This window comes from Mobula hypostoma, chromosome 2, assembly GCF_963921235.1.
Source record: "Mobula hypostoma chromosome 2, sMobHyp1.1, whole genome shotgun sequence".
Classification (NCBI taxonomy): Eukaryota; Metazoa; Chordata; class Chondrichthyes; order Myliobatiformes; family Myliobatidae; genus Mobula; species Mobula hypostoma.
The window spans coordinates 149,622,370-149,641,900 of record NC_086098.1 but is presented as its reverse complement, the minus strand read 5'-3'; the positions used below and the strand labels follow the sequence as shown (position 1 = coordinate 149,641,900).

The window sequence follows — 19,531 nt, the reverse complement described above, 5'->3', positions numbered from 1 at the left end:
GAGTCTCTGTCAGCACAGTCAGCACATCAAACCTACAGCAGGAGAAGGCCACCAAGTGGCTACTTTAGTTGGTAAAGGAGGTACCTAACAAAGTAGCTCTGTGTGTATATTAATGATGCTTCATAAGTTATAGATATTTGACACACTGTAGTGATGGGTGGTATACTTGTTCAGAATTCAGTGTCAGTGGGTTCCCAAGTAGACATTTATTGGACACCCAACACATTCCCCTTGAATTCACAGAATACAAAATGATCCCAGTGGAAAACACCGAGATTAATTAAAAGCAACAAAACTGATGCATTTCTTCATGCAGAGTTGAAAGTAATATTGCAGTTCTTACAATATTATCGTTTCCTGTCAGTCACCTTATGTATAGACACTCCTGTGCCTAGTATCACTTTATGGACATACAATCAATCTATGTATATAATCTCTTTTATGTATTTATATTTATTGTATTTTGATTTATTATTGTGTTCTTTATCTTATTGGGTTTTTTTGTGCTGCATTGGATCTGGAGCAACAATTATTTTGTTCTCCTTTACACTTGGAAATGATATTAAACAATATTGAATCCTGATTCATGAAAAACAAAAAAATTAATGCCAAAAAAATTCTTCATTGAATTTGGGTGACTTTGGGTGCTGGGATCAACGTAGGTGAATTGGGTGAATTTTGAGTATAACTTTGAAAAAATTTTTGGCTGTTATTCATGAAAACATTTCTTCTATGATTAGTGTATCATATAGTCCACTGTATAATATAGGACTACTTTATGTTGTAGTAATACATCGTATTGAGCATGCGTTATTAGGCGTATATTGATCTGTACGTGTGTACATTTCGGGTTCCGTGAGTAAAAAGCCCCTGTTAACTTAGCTCCAGTCTCTAGCATTTTTATTAATGATATTGTTGTGTAAACGGCCACATACACAACAAATTGGCAACGGGGTTAATGAACCTGCATCGTACCGGAACACCGTGTGTTAATTGATAACGACACTCAGAAGAGGCAGAGTGAGGTCGCAAGTCTTAAAAGAAGTGGGAGTTCAGCCGGAGTCGGGAACATCGGGAGACCGAAAGACACAGTTGGAGCCACGGCGTGTCCAGGTGAGACTACAGCTGGCGCTGAACCCCAGGGCTGAGGGTCTGCCTGCCTCAGAAGGGAAGTGAAAAAAAAGAGCAACACATGCATCTCGCCAGAGTACACTCACAACGCTAGCAAAAAAAAGTTCACGTGAGTCAAAATGAAAACAAGGGACCGGGGTTAAATTAACAAGGAACCGGGGCTAAATTTACATAACAAGGATAAATGAACACAAGGATGGCATTAATTGGAACCATTACAGCATTTGATAGTGGCATTGAAGACTGGGCAAGTTACATTGAAAGAGTGGAGTTATATTGCGATGCTAACGGTGTTAGTGATAAAAAGAAAGCCCACATATTACTCAGTGTTATGGGCGCGAAAACAAACAGCCTGCTACGGAACTTGTTAACCACTGAAAATCCAGCTGACAAAACGTTCAAGCAAATGGTAGACACCCTCCAGCAGCATTTAAACTCCAAACCACTGGTCATTGCTGTAAGATTTAAATTTTACAATCGGAATCAGAGCAAAAATGGAAGTATTTCTGAATATTGTACTGAATTGCGCAAATTATCAGAACATTGTCAATTTGGAGTGCGTCTATCAGACACATTGAGGGATAGGTTAGTGTGTGGCATGCACTGTGAAGCCACACAGAAGAAGCTCCTGTGTGAAAAAGACCTTACATTCGAGAAAGCGCTAAACATCTCAATATCGTTAGAAACAGCCGCATGAGGTGCTTCAGAGATACAACAAAAATCTCTGGAATATGCTACGAATAAAATGTCACTGAGCAGAAATGAAGGAAAGAAATGTTACCGTTATGGGAACAGGTCACATGACCCTGATGTTTGTTGCTTTAAAGACAAAGAATGCAGAAACTGTGGCAAACGGGGCCACACTGCCAGAGTGTGCAAAGCGGGTAAACAGCAGGAAAAGGGCACAATACAGAGAAACAAGAAACCCCAGAAGGGAAAACACAACAATGTGCACAAAAGGAAAGAAGGCAGTTCTAATGAAAACGACTCCGACGAAAGTTAATTGTCTTGCCTGCAACTTCACAGCGTGAAAGAGACAGATGATTGAGGAGTAATATGTACCACTCCACAAGTGACAGGCGTGAGACTGAAAATGGGGTTAGACACAGGCTCAGCTTTAACAGTGACCTCTGTACACAACTACAAGTGACTGTTTTAGCACATACCTCTGAAACGAACTAAACTACTGCTAAAGACTTACACAGGACAGAAAGTGCGTCCCGAAGGAAAAATTAAAGTGATAGTGACCTACGGAGACAAAACACAGCAGCTGAACCTCTACATGCTGAAAAATGGAGGACCACTGTTGCTGGGACGTGAACGGCTCAGGAAAATCCAGTTGGATTGGCACACCTTCAAGGCACTAGATGTGTCAACAAGGGAGGGCAGCTCGCAGGGAGGATGTCCGCAGCTCTCCTGTCACTCATTGTCGAATATTACAGTGACAAGGAGGAGCTAGACAGCGTCGTCAATGAGGACGAACGCAGTATCCGTAGCCGCGACTCGGATGAAGATACAGAGGATGCAAGGGAGACAGATATTGCCAATAAGCAGGATGATGAAGACTACCTGGAAGTAAAAGAGCAGATGTGCCAGGAGAAATTGACATCTCTCAAAAGACAGCTACAGCAGTTACAGGAAGGCACTTTGCAGGAGTATCAGAAAAGGATGAAGAAACTAGATCAACAATACAAGGAAATAATACGAAATGCAGAGCTTTTTCTGCAACTGGAGACAGAAAAAGTGGAAAGGAATTATATTAGAGAGAAGAAGCCCCCACCTCAGACTGGCCTAAACCGTAACCACCTCATACCGCCTGTCAACACCATGAGCGACGCCGAGACGGAGCAGCAGCAGCCGCCAGACAAACCCAAATCCCCCAGGGAGAAGAAAGTCATCGCAACAAAGGTTCTTGGAACAGTAAAGTGGTTCAACATACGAAATGGATACGGATTCATCAACAAGAATGGTACAAAGGAAGATGTGTTTGTATATCAGACTGCTATAAAAAAAGAATAATCCACAGAAATACCTCCGCAGTGTTGGATACGGTGAAACTGTGGAGTTCGATGTAGTGGAAGGTGAAAAGGGTGCAGAAGCAGCAAACGTAACTGGTCCCGGAGGAGTTCCAGTCCAAGGAAGCTGCTGTGCCGCGGACAGAAATCGTTATCGTCGCTACAACCCTGGCCGCCGAGGTCCACCCCGTAATTACTAACAGAACATTGAGGGTGGAGAGAAAGGAGATGGAGCAGAGACAACAACCGATGGAGAAAACCAAGATTATCAAAATCAGCAACATTGCCCTCCTTACAGAAGACAGCGTTACCCACCTTACTTTGTTCGTCATCGCTATGGTGGCCACCCACAATATAGTGACCAGCCTCAGGGAGAAACTGCTGAGGGTGGTGAAATAAATGAAAACCAGGTTGCTAGGGAAGAAGGTAAACCTAACAGAGGACAAAATTAATTCCATTCAAACGGAACAACTTTCGCACAAGGTAAATCTTGAACCAATCATTTCCTCCATTGAGAATCATACACTTAATCCTTTGCAGGAAAGTTTCTTTTTCACGTACATATCTTGAATCCTCAGCCAATGTGTTTTGTTTTGCACAAAGTTGGGAAGCAGCATCAAAACAGAAGTGAATTCTGGCAACAAACTGTAAGGTTTCTACTGTTGTTGTCATGTGTCCAGCAACAACGGATATGAAATTGAGTCGGGTTTTATAAACAAACAACAATATTTATTAACCTCTACTCAAAACGTCGAAAAGTAAACAAACGACTAACTTAACCGGAAGTTAACAGTTATATATCGAACAAACAGTCAAACTTAAAATCTGTCCTTAATGAGTTCTCATCCAAGCACAGACTTAAAGTGGCAAATTCAAAAGTCCATGTGATTTATACAGTCATTAAGGAGAGACTTCCCAGAAACAAAGATGTCTTCGAAGCAATAACGAATCTGTCGATCTCAGCCAAGAAGAGCCTTGTCCAAAGGAATCATGAAGAAATAAGGGAACTGACCTTTTGACTGGAGGGTGATCACTGCACAAACCTTCCCCCCGGCAGGGGTTTTACTCAAACGTGCATGCCACAATTCCCGAATGAGGATTAAAAAGGTCAATCATTCCCAAGAAGCTGAACAACATTAACTTTACTCGATCATTTGTTCCCATAGTTTGATAAGGTTTTCACTCTCCAATACTAGACTGTAAAGGAAAAACAAAAGTGCAACAAACAAAGACTGGCAGCAATTTTCGAAACTGCTGGTGCAACATTACACTAAAAATAAAAATGTAAACTGAGTCACCGTGGCGGGCTTTTTCTTGTATACCATGCCATCACGTGACATCACATCACCCCACGGTCATGAGACAATTACATCATGCCCATCATAAGATAATGACATAATTGTCACAAGACAATTACATCATGCTCAAGGGATATGTAACATTGTATTTTCACACTTGTGCTGAATATGCATCTGAAGGAATTCTCCCTCTTCAGCCAGATAGATAGCACTGCAGGTAATCCTTAATGTCAGCAAAACTGTACTTTAACAGCAACTTAAGGAGGAGAAGATGGCGACGCGATGGCAGCACGCGCGGCCCCGCCAGTGAATGATATCTGTAATCTGTCAAGTAGGGGACCATGCACAATTCTGATGTGATGGAGACGGACATAAGAGTACGGAGGAATATCTGGAAAACTTCTGAAATGCCCGCTTCGCTGCCGCTGCTACTGTGTGATAACTGGAATCTCCAGAGCTGAAGGCCCCGAATCCTTGGCTTTGCTTGTTTCAGCGGCCGGGGCTAGGTCGAAGGCGCTCGGCAGAGGATGGTGCTCAGGAGGCTGTATCAGAGGGGCTGGTTGGAGGCTCGAAATTTTTGGACAGACGGGCTCAGTGTCGGCTGTGGTTGGCTGCTTCCAAGGTATTGGCAAGTTGACGGTGCCTGGAGGTTTATGGCAGGGAGTTTCTCCCTTTTGCCGCCTGCTATCGGGGACCCGGGATTCGATCAACTCGGGGACTTTGAGACTTTTTTACCGTGGCCATGGTTTGTTCTTCATCAAATGATGGTATTGGTTTGCACTGCTATAACTATATGTTATAATTATGTGGTTCTGCCAAGTGTTAGTCTTTGGTCTGTCCTGTTTTCTGTGATATCACTCCGGAGAAACATTGTATAATTTCTTAATGCATGTATGCATTTCTAAATGACAATATAAGAGGATTGCGTGTTCTCATAATCTAAAATCTAAACAATGGAACGAACAACAGGATTTCGATCAACTGTGAAATCAAATGGTAAAAGATTACTGGTAAAGTACTGATCTTTCTGTGAGTCATTGGATTGCCCCAACTTTTGAGTAACTAGCAGAGGCAGCAGATCACCAACCACTTCCTTTGTTGGTGGCAAGTCCCCTTTGAGACAGACCGTGGAAACTTCCTATGCCCCGAGGTCAACTTTCATGACTTTTATGTGGAAATCTGTACTAAAACAAACAAGTTTATTGACAGATGTTACCCACAGGGGCAGAGAAGACTCCCTCCAGAGACTTGAGTTATAATTATAATAATAATTATTATTATGTTACTTTATTATAATTTGATATTATTAAGTTACTAAGTAAATAATTGGTAAGCATATGTATGTTAAGGGTACACATAATTGTTTAGCATAGTGCCCCCAGTAAAAAAAAAGTTGTTACACTATTAAAATAAAAGGGGAGGAGTGTACCATATAGCCTACTGTATAATATAGGACTATTTTATGTTGTAGTAATACATCGTATTGAGCATGCGCTATTAGGTGTGTATTGATCTGTACGTGTGTTCAGTTCGGGCTCTGTGAGTAAAAAGCCCCTGTTAACTTAGCTCCCGTCTCCAGCGTTTTTATTAATGATATTGTTGTGTAAACAGCCACATACACAACAATTAGCATCTTCATTAGAATTACAGAATCTAAAGTATAGTTTTCCCAAACTATATTTGTTTAAAGTGTAATATATAAAAATACGTACAATATACACTCGGTGGCCACATTATTCGCTACCTCCTGTATCTAATAAAGTGGTCACTAAGTACATGTTCATGGTCTTCAGCTGCTGTAGCCCATCCACTTCAAGGTTCAACATGTGCATTCAGAGATGCCCTTCTGCACACTGTTGTTGTAACGTGCGGTTATTTGAATTAGTGTTTCTTTCCTGACAGCTTGAACCAGTGTGACCATTCTCCTCTGATCTCTCTCATTATCAAAGTGATTTTGCCCAGAGAACTGTCATTCACTGGATTCTTTTTTTGGTTTTTTGCCCCTTTCTTTGTAAATTCTAGGGACTGTTGTGCGTGAAAACCCCAGGAGATCAGCAGTTTCTGAGATACTCAAACCACCCCATCTGGCACCAACGTCATTCCACGGTCAAAGTCACTGAGATCACATTTCTTCCCCATTCTAATCTCTTGACCACGTCTGCATGCAGTTGCTGTTACATGATTGGCTGGTTAGATAATTGCGTTAACCAGGTGTACCTAATAAATTGGCCACTGAGTGAATTTGACAATGTAATAAACTTGCAATAATTTCCACAGGGTTTGTGATGGAGCAGTTGAAGATAGTTTCTGTTCTGACAGGATGCCTCTCTATAACTCAAAGATAATAGTTCTTGCTCATTTGCTGCTTGTTTTGACATTAGAAATGCTTTTAGCAAACTAGTCTTTTATTTCTGTGCCTGAAGCACAAATGGAGATGCACAGCAAGCCATTGGATCTCATGCCAGCCGTAGAATGAAAGTGTTCGTGTGTCATTAGGTACAGAGGTTAAATATTTGTTCAGAAGAAAGGCACGTTTTCAAAGGATGAGAGACTTTCTTCTAGAGGTTAACAAAATTGGATGATTTCAAACATTGACTGCCTTTTAAACTGATGTTAAAATAAAAGCTGTAATAAAAAGAATGTTGGAGGTTGTTATTTATTCTGCTTTTCAGGGATGATTGAATTGCAAATGTGCATGGCAGGTGGCTTCAGAAATTGCCAAAGTCTTTTCCTGCTGTAGTTTAACAAAGTCGTTGGTTTACAGCTAATTAGGCAGGATTAAATGACGCTTGTGCCAAAACCTTTCAGTTTGTCCTCATGGTGCTCAATTTATCCACAGGAGATCATCACAATCTCAGGTATTCAATGGGATGCAGTGGACCTGGACGGCAAGATCTACGAAAGTGGAATCACATTTGCTCAGGAAAGCTTAACACGTTTACTTCCCGGATGCTGTGGCCGCACACTAATAATCAAAGTTTATCATCCCAAGGGAATGTAGGGAGCTACGATGCTTCCTGTGAGTGTAGAGGTTCTTTTTTTTCATGGCAAGGTCTTTAGTTTCTGGGAGAGAAAATGGTTAAAGAAAACTGATCCAGATTTGGCTTTGGGAGGTAGTGGAATAAGAACAGTGAGCTAGGCTACCAGAGCGCCTGCCAAAGTCTGGTTAATTCTAACATCAAAGCATTCTGCAGAATGCTTAAGGAACCCTCAATGCTGTCGGAATGTCTTCTTTCCCTCTGCCATCAAATTTCTGAAAGAATATTGAACCTATGAGCACTAACTAAACACAAGACGTTCTGCAGATGTTGGTAGTCCAGAGTAACACACACAAAATGCTGGAAGAACTCAACAGGTCAGGCAGCATGTATGAAGAAGAGCAACAGTTGATATTTCAGGCTGAAACCCTTCATCAGGACTGGAAAGACTACAGGAACATAAGATATAGGGACAGAGTGAGGCCATTTGGCCCATCGAGTCTGCTTCGCCATTTCATCACAGCTGATCCATTTCCCCTCTGCCCCAATCTCCTACCTTCTCCCTGTAACCCTTCATGCCCTGACTAATCAAGAATCCATCAACCTCTGCCTGAAATATACCCAATGACCTGGCCTCCACAATTGCCTGTGGCAATGAATTCCACAGATTCACCACTCTCTGGCTAAAGAAATTTCTTCTCATCTCCATTCTAAATAGACTTTGCTGTATTCCAAGGCTGTATCCTTTGGTCCTAAACTCTTCTACCACAGGAAACATCCTCTCCACATCCAGTCTATCAACATTTTTCTGAATTCCATTGAGTATAATTCCAGAGAAAGGAGGGGGGCAGAAGCTAGGATAAGAATGTGAGAGGGAGGGGGAAGGAATACAAGCTGATATGTGAAGCCAGGTGAGAGGGAAGGTCTTGATTTGGAACATCTCTTGTGTTAGAGAGTGACCGAAGGTTGGAGAATTTAATACTGAGTTTGGCTGCGATATTAAAATGACGTGCTGCTTCACATCCTTGTACTGGCTTCTGTATTACAGTGTCAGAGGCCACAGGCAGGGACTGAGAATGGGACGGTGACACTGTACCTTCTTCATGACCTATGGCAGTGTGTGATCCCCTGCTTGAAATGTTGCTATCCCTTTGCTGGTGGTCTCGGTATGAATGGGGCTTGTTTTACTGTTGTTGCTTTGTTGTGTTGTTTGGCCAAGCATTATCGGTTACACTGGGCGTGGACACTCGCAGGCTGCCCCCAGCACATCCTTCAGTTGTGTTGGTTGTTAATGCAAACGACGCATCTCACTGTATGTGCTCATGTACACTTGATAAATAAATCTGAGTGTTACTCTGATAGTAGAAGTGAGAAGGGGGTATGTCCCGAATGGTGCGGGCCTGTCATGATGTATGGTGGGGGGTTTGTGCCTGCCAAGTCTATGGCCGAGTCTAAAATCCTCTGCAGCCTCTTGCCATATCAGCTGAAGCCTGGAGACTGGAGTCCTGTCCTGAAGTTGGAAGACTGCCTATGTGTGTGGGTGGATGCAATGGAGGAAAGGGGCTTGTTTTGCTGTTGTCGTCTTGTTGCTTGTTCTGTGTGGTTTCGCCGAGCATTGTGGGCCATGCTAAGTTGGCGATGCTTGAGGGCTGCCCCCAGCACATGCTTGAGTTGTGTTGGCTGTTAACACAAATAATGCATCTCACTGTATGTTTCCACATACCCGTGATAAATACATCTGAATCTGTACCAGAAAGCTATCCATCTACCTGCATTTTCAGGACTCCACTTGAAGACTAGGCCGCAGCCATGGTCTGGTCCTTGAAAGGCATTAACACGTTGAAAAGAAATGAGAGCACGTTCTTCTCCCTGGATACCCTGGAAGTTTAAGCGGCAAAGGTTTCTGCCTGAGGACCATTGATGCTATGCTGGCATGTTACTCCCATGGTGTTTTTTTGGACCCCAATCTTAATAGCTAGTTTTGTTTTACTTAATTAAAACATGTAACTATGACTTAGCCCCACTTCCTCCAGGATGGAATAAATAGGGAGTAGAATAACTATAGTGAAAATGTTCAAACTTAAAAGATGTTAGAATAAAGGATTGGTATTCCTATTGAAAAGTCTTGCCTCTGGCATACATTCATCACGTTCAAGATATCACTCTTTATTAAACAAAAATGAAAGTCTAGTTGAGTATTCTTACCTGAAGCTTGAAATCTACAAGCAATTTACTGACCTCTAATTCACCTTAGCATATTTACAAGCTGAAATAATTACCTGGATTCCTACAGGCAGTAACTGAGAATTGGCCTAAATAAGGGACAAGTCAAGTCTACAGGAAAACTGTCTCATAGTTATCTAAGTCTCAGAAAGTATCAGATCTGTTAGCTATTGAGAAAGGCTGTTGTCAAAGTAAAGAGAATATGGCTTTAATATTGAAATATTGAAATGAAGCAAACAATGTTAGTGAAATTAATGGTCAAAATGCAATGATGCTAATTGGTAGTGTAGCATGACACGATTACAGCTCAAGGTGTTGGAGTTTGGAGTTCAATCCTGGCACCTTCAGTAAGGAGTTTGCACGTTTTCCCTGTGGAATGCGTGGGTTTCCTCTGGGTTCTCTGGTTTCCTCACGCAGTCCAAAGACCTACGTGGTATGCCTACATAGCAGGTTAAATTGTCCCATGATTTAGCTAGGGTTAAATCAGGGGTTTCCGGACAGTGCTGCTTGAAGGCCCAGAAGTGCTTGTTCCATGCTGGAAATATTGTCAAGCGTAATGTTCCACCATTTTAAATGACAATTTTTGTCCATTTACCAAATTTTTTTGTGAGGTTGCTCTATTTTTCGCAAAGGAAAAGCACGTGGACTTTATAAATTAATTTTATTTTTGTAATTCCAGTCACAACATTTAATTTAAAACAGTGCAAATTTGAATAATTGTATTCCCTTTATTTTATGATGAATGCCCCCTGCCTGGTTGGTACACAGTTTCCACACGACTACCTTTGTTGAAGCATGAGTATGTCCTTTATAGTCAAAATACCAACTAATTGCAGGTTGCTGAAAAATTCAATGACAAAGAGTCGCACATAAGACAAAGAAAGGTAATCTGAGTCCAGTTGCTACAGTTATTCATTTATCAGAGATACTTCCTTTATTCTACCCATCCCTCCCTCAGCTTCCCTTCTACTGAAAACTAACTTTTTTTCTCCTTCACAGTTCTGATAAAAGAACTGAGATCAAAAATATTCAAACACGTGATGATCTGCGGACGCTGGAAATTCAAACAACACACACACAAAATGCTGGTGGAACGCAGCAGGCCAGGCAGCATCTATAGGAAGAAGTACAGTTGACATTTTGGGCCGAGACCCTTCGTCAGGACTAACTGAAGGAAGAGATGGTAAGAGATTTGAAAGTGGGAGGGGGAGGGGTGATCTGAAATGATAGGAGAAGACGGGAGGGGGAGGGATGAAGCTAAGAGCTGGAAAGTTGATTGGCAAAAGGGATACAGAGCTAGAGAAAGGGAAGGATCATGGTACGGGAGGCCTCGGGAGAAAGAAAGGGGGAGGGGAGCCCAGAGGAAGATGGAGAGCAGGCAAGGAGTGATTGTGAGAGGGACAGAGAGAGAAAAAAGAGAGAGACAGAAAAAAAGGGTGGGGATCTTTTTCTCTCTCTGTCCCTCTCACAATCACTCCTTGCCTGCTCTCCATCTTCCTCTGGGCTCCCCTCCCCCTTTCTTCCTCCCGAGGGCTCCCGTCCCATGATCCTCCCTCTTCTCCAGCTCTGTATCCCTTTTGCCAATCAACTTTCCAGCCCTTAGCTTCATCCCTCCCCTCCCGTCTTCTCCTATCATTTCGGATCACCCCCTCCCCCTCCCACTTTCAAATCTCTTACTAGCTCTTGTTTCAGTTAGTCCTGACGAAGGGTCTTGGCCCGAAACGTCAACTGTACTTCTTCCTATAGATGCTGCCTGGCCTGCTGAGTTCCACCAGCATCTTGTGTGTGTGTTATCAGAAATATTAACTGTTTAATGTCTAGTCAACAAATACTTCTTGACCCACTGAGTATTTTCAGAACCTTATATGACCTTATATACTTGTTAAGGCCTTGCCATAATACTCTTTGACTGTACTGCACTTTCTCTGCCACTGTTATAATTTTTTCTGCGGTCTGTTATTGTCTGCCTCAATGCACTGCGTAATTATTTGATTTATATGAACAGTATGCAAGACAGGCTTTTTACTCTACTTTAGTACATAGGAAATAATAAATGAATTCCAGTTTCAATTCCAAACTTTTTATTTCAGATTTCCAACATCTGAAATGTGTTTGTCCTGGGTCCAATAGGTTCTAAACTTTAAAGACCATAAGACATAGGAACAGAATTATGCCACTTGGTGAATTGAGTCTGCTTTGTCATTCTATCACAGCTGAATTATTATCCCTCTCAATCCCATTCTCATGAATTTTCCCCAGAACCCTTGACGCCCTGATTAATCAAGAACCTATCAAGCTCCACTTTAAATATACCCAATGACTTGGCCTCCACAGCAGTCTGTGGTAATGATTTCCACAGATTTACCACCCTCTGGCTAAAGAAATTCTTCCTCATCTCTGTTCGAAAGGGATGTCCCTGTATCCTGAGGCTGTGCTCTCTGATCCTGGACTCTCCTACGAACCATACAAGAAAATATGGATAAGCCACAGGATATAAAAGAGATCAGAAACACAGAATTTAAATAAGATGGCTAAATCCTGCAGTTAGAAGCAATAAGACTGTTGAACATCTCCACCCGCTAACTTATCCCTCTGCACCCCAACCACCATTACTGTATTGTTTCCTGATTTCCTGAGAGTCATCTTATGTACAGACACTCCTGTGCCTAGCATCACTTTGTGGACAAACAATCTATGTATATAAACCATCTATGCATTTACATTTATTGCATTTTTTTATTATTGTATTCTTTATCTTTTGTGTTTTTTTGTGTTGCATCAGATCTAGAGTAAGAATTGATTCATTCTCCTTTATACTTGTGTACTGGAAATGACATCAAACAATCTGGAATCTTGAATGCTTTATTTCCGAAGATTTCTACTTCCAACTTTTGAGCAAGGGAAACTTCAACTAGAGACGGCATTGATAAAATAAATACGGAACAAACCGTATCAATTCCATTGAAAATTCTATAATTTGTCCTTTTTCACCAGCTATTGAAACTTTTTTATTTTGAAAAGAATGGTGCCTTTTCTGACTTTTTGGTATTATTCACCTAAGTTCAATAAAGGTAAAATATGAATAACCCTGTGAATACCAAGTGCGTTCCTCTGCATCCAGTTGGTATTCTGTGAACAAAAAAAGAATTATTGTTCATAGATAGAACATTAAAAGGCCCAGGCTCATATGCTGGCTTTTGTTATGATGGAAGTTAATGATAATGTGGTAGTTTGTAGCAATCAATCTTCATCTGTTAGTCTGCAAAACAGTAAGAAAGAAGGTTGATGACTTATTGGCATAAACTTCAACTACAGTCCCAGAAAAGAGTCTGGTATATTTTTGATGATAAATATATCTAGTTAAGCTTGAATTGGCAGTTTAGATCTAATCTGTTAGAAATAAGCAATAAAAATAAAATCAAGTCTAAAGAGTTTTGAAAATTTGCAGCCACTATCTGTCAGACAAATGAATGGTGTCTGCTTTCCCGTAGTCTTTCTTCTCTGCCTTGAGTTCTCAGGAAAAGAACAAGAAATATAATACTTTGCAATTTTGACACTGACAGGTTGTATTGTTATTTCAGTTTAGTTTGAAGGAACCCTTTTACCCTTTTATTTCACTTAAAAGGCACACCCAGAGTGCAAAATGTCAGCCACAATAGGGGATTTTAGCTTTCATGTGTTAAGAAATTCTTTGAATAATGTAATAGGGATTTATTTTTTGAAAATGTTTCTGCATTGAAATGCTCAAGATAAATGTATTATAATATACTTGAGAAAGAGAGGGTTGAAAGAAGAGGAAAAGGAGAGGATTTATTTTTATGACTAAATAATTTTGAAATACTTATCTGAATCAGTTGTGTTGCAGTTATATGAGTTGCTCCCTATCCATGTCTTTTCAATGGTTGACAGATATAAACAATGTACTGAAGATCTCCGCAGGTTTTTCAACAATGGTTGAAGCCCAGACAAGATTGTGGGTATTAACATTGAGATAATCAAATACTCCGACAGGATGCTTCTTAAAAAACTGAAATTGGTGAAACATGGGGAAATGTTGCTTTTTAATGGCTCCATATCAGCACTGCATATGGAAGATCAGAATCAGATTCATATCACTTGCGTAAGTCGAGAAATGTGTTCTTTTGCAGCAGCAATACATTGTAATACGTATTAAGAAAAACTATACATTACCGTAAGAAATATATATATGGATTAAATTAAATCAGTAGTGCAAAAAGAGAACAAAAATAGTGAGGTAGTGTTCATGGGTTCATTGTCCATTCAGAAATCTGATGGTGGAGGGGAAGAAGCTGTTCCTGAAATGTTGTGTGTGTGTCTTCAGGCTTCTGTACCTCCTCCATGATGGCAACAATGAGAAGAGGGCATGTCTTGGGTGATGGGGGTCCTTAATGACAGACACGGCCTTCTTGAGGCATTGCCTTCTGAAGGTGTCCTTGATGCTGGGTGTCCATGATGGAGCTGGCTGAGTTTACAACTTTTTGCATCTTTTTTCAGATCCTGATCAATGACCCCTCTGTACAAGACAGATGTTGGGGGAAGCTGGTGAAACCATTTTTGCAGCCTGTTTTGTTTTAGTCTATACTTGGCGTGTGGCCAAGTGGTTAAGGCGTTGGTCTAGTGATCTGAAGGTTGCTAGTTCGAGCCTCAGCTGAGCAAGGCACTTAACCACACATTGTTCTGCGATGACACTGGTGCCAAGCTGTATGTGTCCTAGTGCCCTTCCCTTGGACAAGTTCCTTTGGACAAGTTTGGAGGCATGGAGAGGGGAGACTTGCAGCCTGGGCAACTGCCGGTCTTCCATACAACCTTGCCCAGGCCAGGCCAGGCTTGGAAATCTTCCAAGGCACAAATCCACGGTCTCACGAGACTAACAGATGCCTATATATACTTTCTTAATCCTTTGGAATGAGTTATAAATTCAGGGACTATGCAGCAACATTTCTGTTTGTAAACGTGCACGTGAAATTATGGGATCCATGCACTGCAATCCCCATCGTCTTTAGGGGACCTTGATTTCTGTTCAAGCTACTGATGTAGCCTTGAGTATCACACATAATCCATACCTTTGCCCTTTCCAGTAGGATGCACGCTCTTTTTCACACTTTAGTGGGACATATTGGCTGGAAATGTATTTGTCTAATTCTGATTTGCTTTTCAGTACAATACATATAACATGTAATTTATGGTATGGAACTTTTGTGGAATAATTTCCAGGTTGGATCCCCCCCGGCTCCAGAAATTAAACTGACACTTTGATCAGAAAAACACTCTCAAAATTCTGGAGAAACTCAACAGGTCAGGCAGCATCTGTGGAGAGGAGTAAAAAGCTTGACCATGCCCCTTCAACGGGACCGGAGAGATTGGAAAATTGTGTTGGAATAATCAGTGTGAATTCTGCTACAGATGTGCATGAAATAATATTATTGCCATGCTGAACTGAGTCTGTGACCAACAATCTCACTTTCAAGGACTCTTCACAACTCTTATTCTCAGTATTATTTACTTATTTGCAGTTTGTCTTCTTTTGCACATTGGGTTGTTTGTCAATCATTGTTTATGTATAGTTTCTTCTAAAATTCAGTTGTGTTTCTTTTGTCCTGTAAATTCTTGCAAGAAAATGATACTACGTGGTAACATATGCACTTTAATAATAAATTTACTTTGAACACACACAATTTACCTTTTTGGTCTTGCCTGGGAAATTAGGTCATATTGCTCTGGAAGTGTTTGGAATTAGATGATATTGGAACAATCATGTAGGTTTTAGAGTGCCACAGTAGCATCGCGGTTAGAGCGAATGCTAGTACAGCTCGGGGTTTCGGAGGATGGAGTTCAATTCCGGCGAACTCTGTAAAAAGCGTACACGTTCCTCCCCGTGAAATGCTAAGGTTTCTTCCGGGTGCTCCGTTTTCCTCCCTCAGTCCAAAGATATTCCTATTAGTAGGTTAATAATAAATTGCCCCGTGATTAGGTTAGGGTTGAATAGGTGGGTTGCCGTGCTGTGCAGTTCAATGGGCCAGAAGGACCTGTTCTGGACTGTATCTCTAAATAAAAATAAATTGTGATGCAATGAAAAGCTTCCTTAAATTTAAGCAGATTCCCTAATTTGTCTCCTTTCATCTAAGCCTCAACAATACTCCTCACACCCCCAGCTTCCTGTCATCATGGATACACCTCTGCCCCCAAACTCCAAATTAGTCTGATAAGGTGGACTCTTGACCTCACAATCTACCTTAGGAACATAGAAACATAGAAAACCTACAGCACAGTACAGGCCCTTCGGCCCACAGAGCTGTGCTGAACATGTCCTTACCTTAGAACTACCTAGGCTTACCCATAGCCCTCTATTTTTCTAAGCTCCATGTATCCATCCAGGAGTCTCTTAAAAGACCCTATGGTTTCCGCCTCCACCATTGCCACTGGCAGCCCATTCCACGCACTCACCACTCTCTGCGTAAAAAACTTACCCCTGACATCTCCTCTGTACCTACTTCCAAGCACCTTAAAAATATGCCCTCTCGTGCTAGCCATTTTAGCCCTGGGAAAATGCCTCTGACTATCCACACGATCAATGCCTCTCATCATCTTGTACACCTCTATCAGATCACCTCTCTTCTCCTTCCCTGCCTGGAGAAAAGGCCGAGTTCACTATTCTCATAAGGCATGCTCCCCAATCCAGGCAAAACACTTGTAAATCTTCTCTGCACCCTTTCTATGGTTTCCACGTCCTTCCTGTAGTGAAGTGATTGGAATTGAGTACAGTACTCCAAGTGGGGCCTTACCAGGGTCCTATATAGCTGCAACATTACCTCTCTGCTCTTAAACTCAATCCCACAATTGATGAAGGCCGATGCACCATATGCCTTCTTAACCACAGAGTCAACCTGCGTAGCAGCTTTGAGTGCCCTATAGACTCAGACCCCAAGATCCCTCTGATCCTCCACACTGCCAATAGTCTTGCCATTAATGCTATATTCTGCCATCATATTTGACCTACCAAAAATTGATCTGTATGAACAGCACGCAAAACAAGCTTTTTATTATAACCTTAGTACATAGGAAAATAATAAATGATTTCCAATTCCAATATAACCTTTGATTTCTGACACTCTCTCCTACCTGGATCTGTGGTGGCCCTGCCCTGGAGTACTAAAGTGATGAAGTTTCCAAACTGGGGCAACACTTGGAAAGAGGGTGCAGAGGAGATTTACCAGAATGCTGCTTGGATTCGAGAGCATGTCGTGTGAAAAAAGGTTGAGTGACGTAGGGCTTTTCTTTTAGGAGCAAAGGAGGCTGAGAGGAATATTGATAGACGTGTACAAGATAATAAAAGGCAAAAGTCAAGTGGACAGCCAGAGACATTTTTCCCCAGGGCAGAAGTGGCTAATACACGAAAGCACAATTCTAAGGTGATTGGTGGAAAGCATCACGGGTGGTTAAATGGCTCGTAAGTGGGCACATGTGTGACAGAAAAATGGAAAGGCTAAGTGGATCTTATCAACACAACATTGTGGGTCGAAGGGCCTGTACTGTGCTGTAATGTTCTGTGGTGACATTGCGTATGGTCGTTCAGTAGTGTCCTAAAACTTGGGCCTTTGGCAATGTTGTATTTTGCCATCATGAGCAAACAACCACAACTCTCAGGGCAGGATAGAGATGTGTGTTGGCAGGTCTCCCATGGCTCCAGTACTCAGGAGAGGGCAGAGATGTCTGTCAAGCAGGTCTCAGGGCAGTGCAGGGACATGTGTTAGCAGGTCTCCAATACACCTCTGAGCAATTTTGTTTACTTTTATCAGAAATGGACCAATTTGTGGTCAATCTATAAAAGACAGTTTTGTCTGCTTGGCCTATAGTGCTGTCAAGGCATGTATAGCTAGTCAGATCATAAGATATAGGAGTAGAATTAGGCCATTTGGCCCATCGAGACTGCTCTGCCATTTCATCATGGTTGATTTAGTTTCCCATTCAACTCCATTCTCCTACCTTCTGCCCATAACTTTTGACACCTTTACTGATCAAGAACCTACCAACCTTCGCTTTAAATCTACCCAACAGCCTCTATAGCTGTCAATGGCAATAAATTCCATAGGTTCACCACTTGGTTAAAGAAAGTCGTCATCATATCTGCTCTAAAAGGATATCCTTGTATTCTGAGACTGTGCCCTCTATTCGATAGTTTCCAATGAGATCCCCCCTCATTCTTCTAAACTCCAGCGAGCACATCAAATGCTCCTTGTATGTTAACTAATTCATTTGTAGGATCATTCTTGCAAATCTGTACTGGAGCTTCTAGGACTCCGGAAGCTAAACAAGATCTCATTCAATTTAAGAAGAATGCATGGCCTCTGTGTTTTAATTCCCATGGCCCTTAGGGCCAGCTGAGTAGGCTTGCGGAAGTAGATGTTCTGTCAAGTATAAGTGAGTTATCATATGATCTACATGCAGTACAGAAAGAATGAAATGGACGCCAACTATATTTTGGCTGCAGTTTGCTGGAATTGCAGAAGAGGAATGGTGCAGCAACTTTCAAAGGGCCACCACATCCTGCCTGAACAGGGCGCATGGATGTCATCCACTTATCCAGTCAGGCGGAAGGATGGTCAGTAAGTGACAGGAGGACCACGAAAGAAGTTGAAATAAGTGTGGGCAAAATCAGGATTGAACGGGCTCGGCAAGGTAGTGTGTCGGTTAAAGCAATGCTTTATGACGCCAACAATCAGCGATTGGGATTCAATTCACACCGCTGCCTGTAAGGAGTTGTAATGTTCTCCCTGTGACCACATGTGTTTCCTCTCACAGTCCAAAGACATGGGGGTTAGTTGGTTAATTGGTAACTTGGGTGTAATTGGGCAGCATGAGCTCATTGGGCTGTGATGCTGCTGTTAAGTTTTCCATCGAGGTTGTGCGTACATGAACTTGTGCATATCACAATAAACTTTATGTTGACTTTTAGTCCATTTCCTAATTTACCATTCTGCATTCATCTTTGTGTGCATCATGCCTTTCCCATGTGAGAACAATTATGAATGGCAAAACTACATAAAAGACAATGCAAAGCGTTCTTATAACTGCAAAATGCTTTGCCTGTGTAGGGGAATGTAACTGGGAGAAATGTATACAGTTTACAACCACTGATATTGAGTTGAGGGTTCTCTTTAACAGGCTGATGTTATTATGTAAAGTGCTTTTAGTGGCTTTTGTGTATAGGTTTTGGAGTTCAATAAAATGTGTTTTGGGTTTCATTAAGTATGAGACCCCTCACTTCATTTTATTTGTGAGCTGGGAAATTGATTCACTTAGCTGTTACTCCCCTTCAAAACAGTTATGTATAATTCAAAATATTAGACCTACTTATTGAGACAAACAATAATTATACAAAATTGGTAACCCAGTTCTGGTGAAGGGTCCCAATGCCAAACATTGATTGTTTACTCTTCTCTATAGTTGCTGCCTGGCCTGCTGTGTTCCTCCAGCATTTTGTGTGTGTGTTGCCTGGATTTCCAGCATCTGCAGATTTGCTCTTGTTTCTGTACACAATAAAGTGGCTAGTGAGTGCACGTTTGTTGTCTTCTGCTGCTGTAGTCCATCCACTTCAAGGTTTGACGTGTTGTGCATTCAGATGCTCTTTTACATACAACTGTTGTAATGTGTGTATATTTGAATTACTGTCACCTTTCTCTCAGCTGAACCAGTCCGGCCATTCTCCTCTGACCTCTCATTTTTAAGGTGTTTTCCTCTACAAAACTGTGGCTCACTGGATGGTTTTTGCTTTTCGTACCATTCTCTGTAAACTCTAGAGACTATTGTGCGTGAAAATCCCAGGAGATCAGCAGTTTCTGAGATACTCAAACCACCCCATCTGGCA

At 41.6% G+C, this 19,531-nt stretch overlaps 1 pseudogene; it reads left to right on the top strand.

Moving 5' to 3' along the window:
• LOC134357532 (Y-box-binding protein 1-like) overlaps positions 1–3,598 on the top strand; it is a 39,145-nt pseudogene extending 35,547 nt beyond the window's left edge.
• The last annotated feature ends 15,933 nt before the right edge of the window (positions 3,599–19,531 follow it).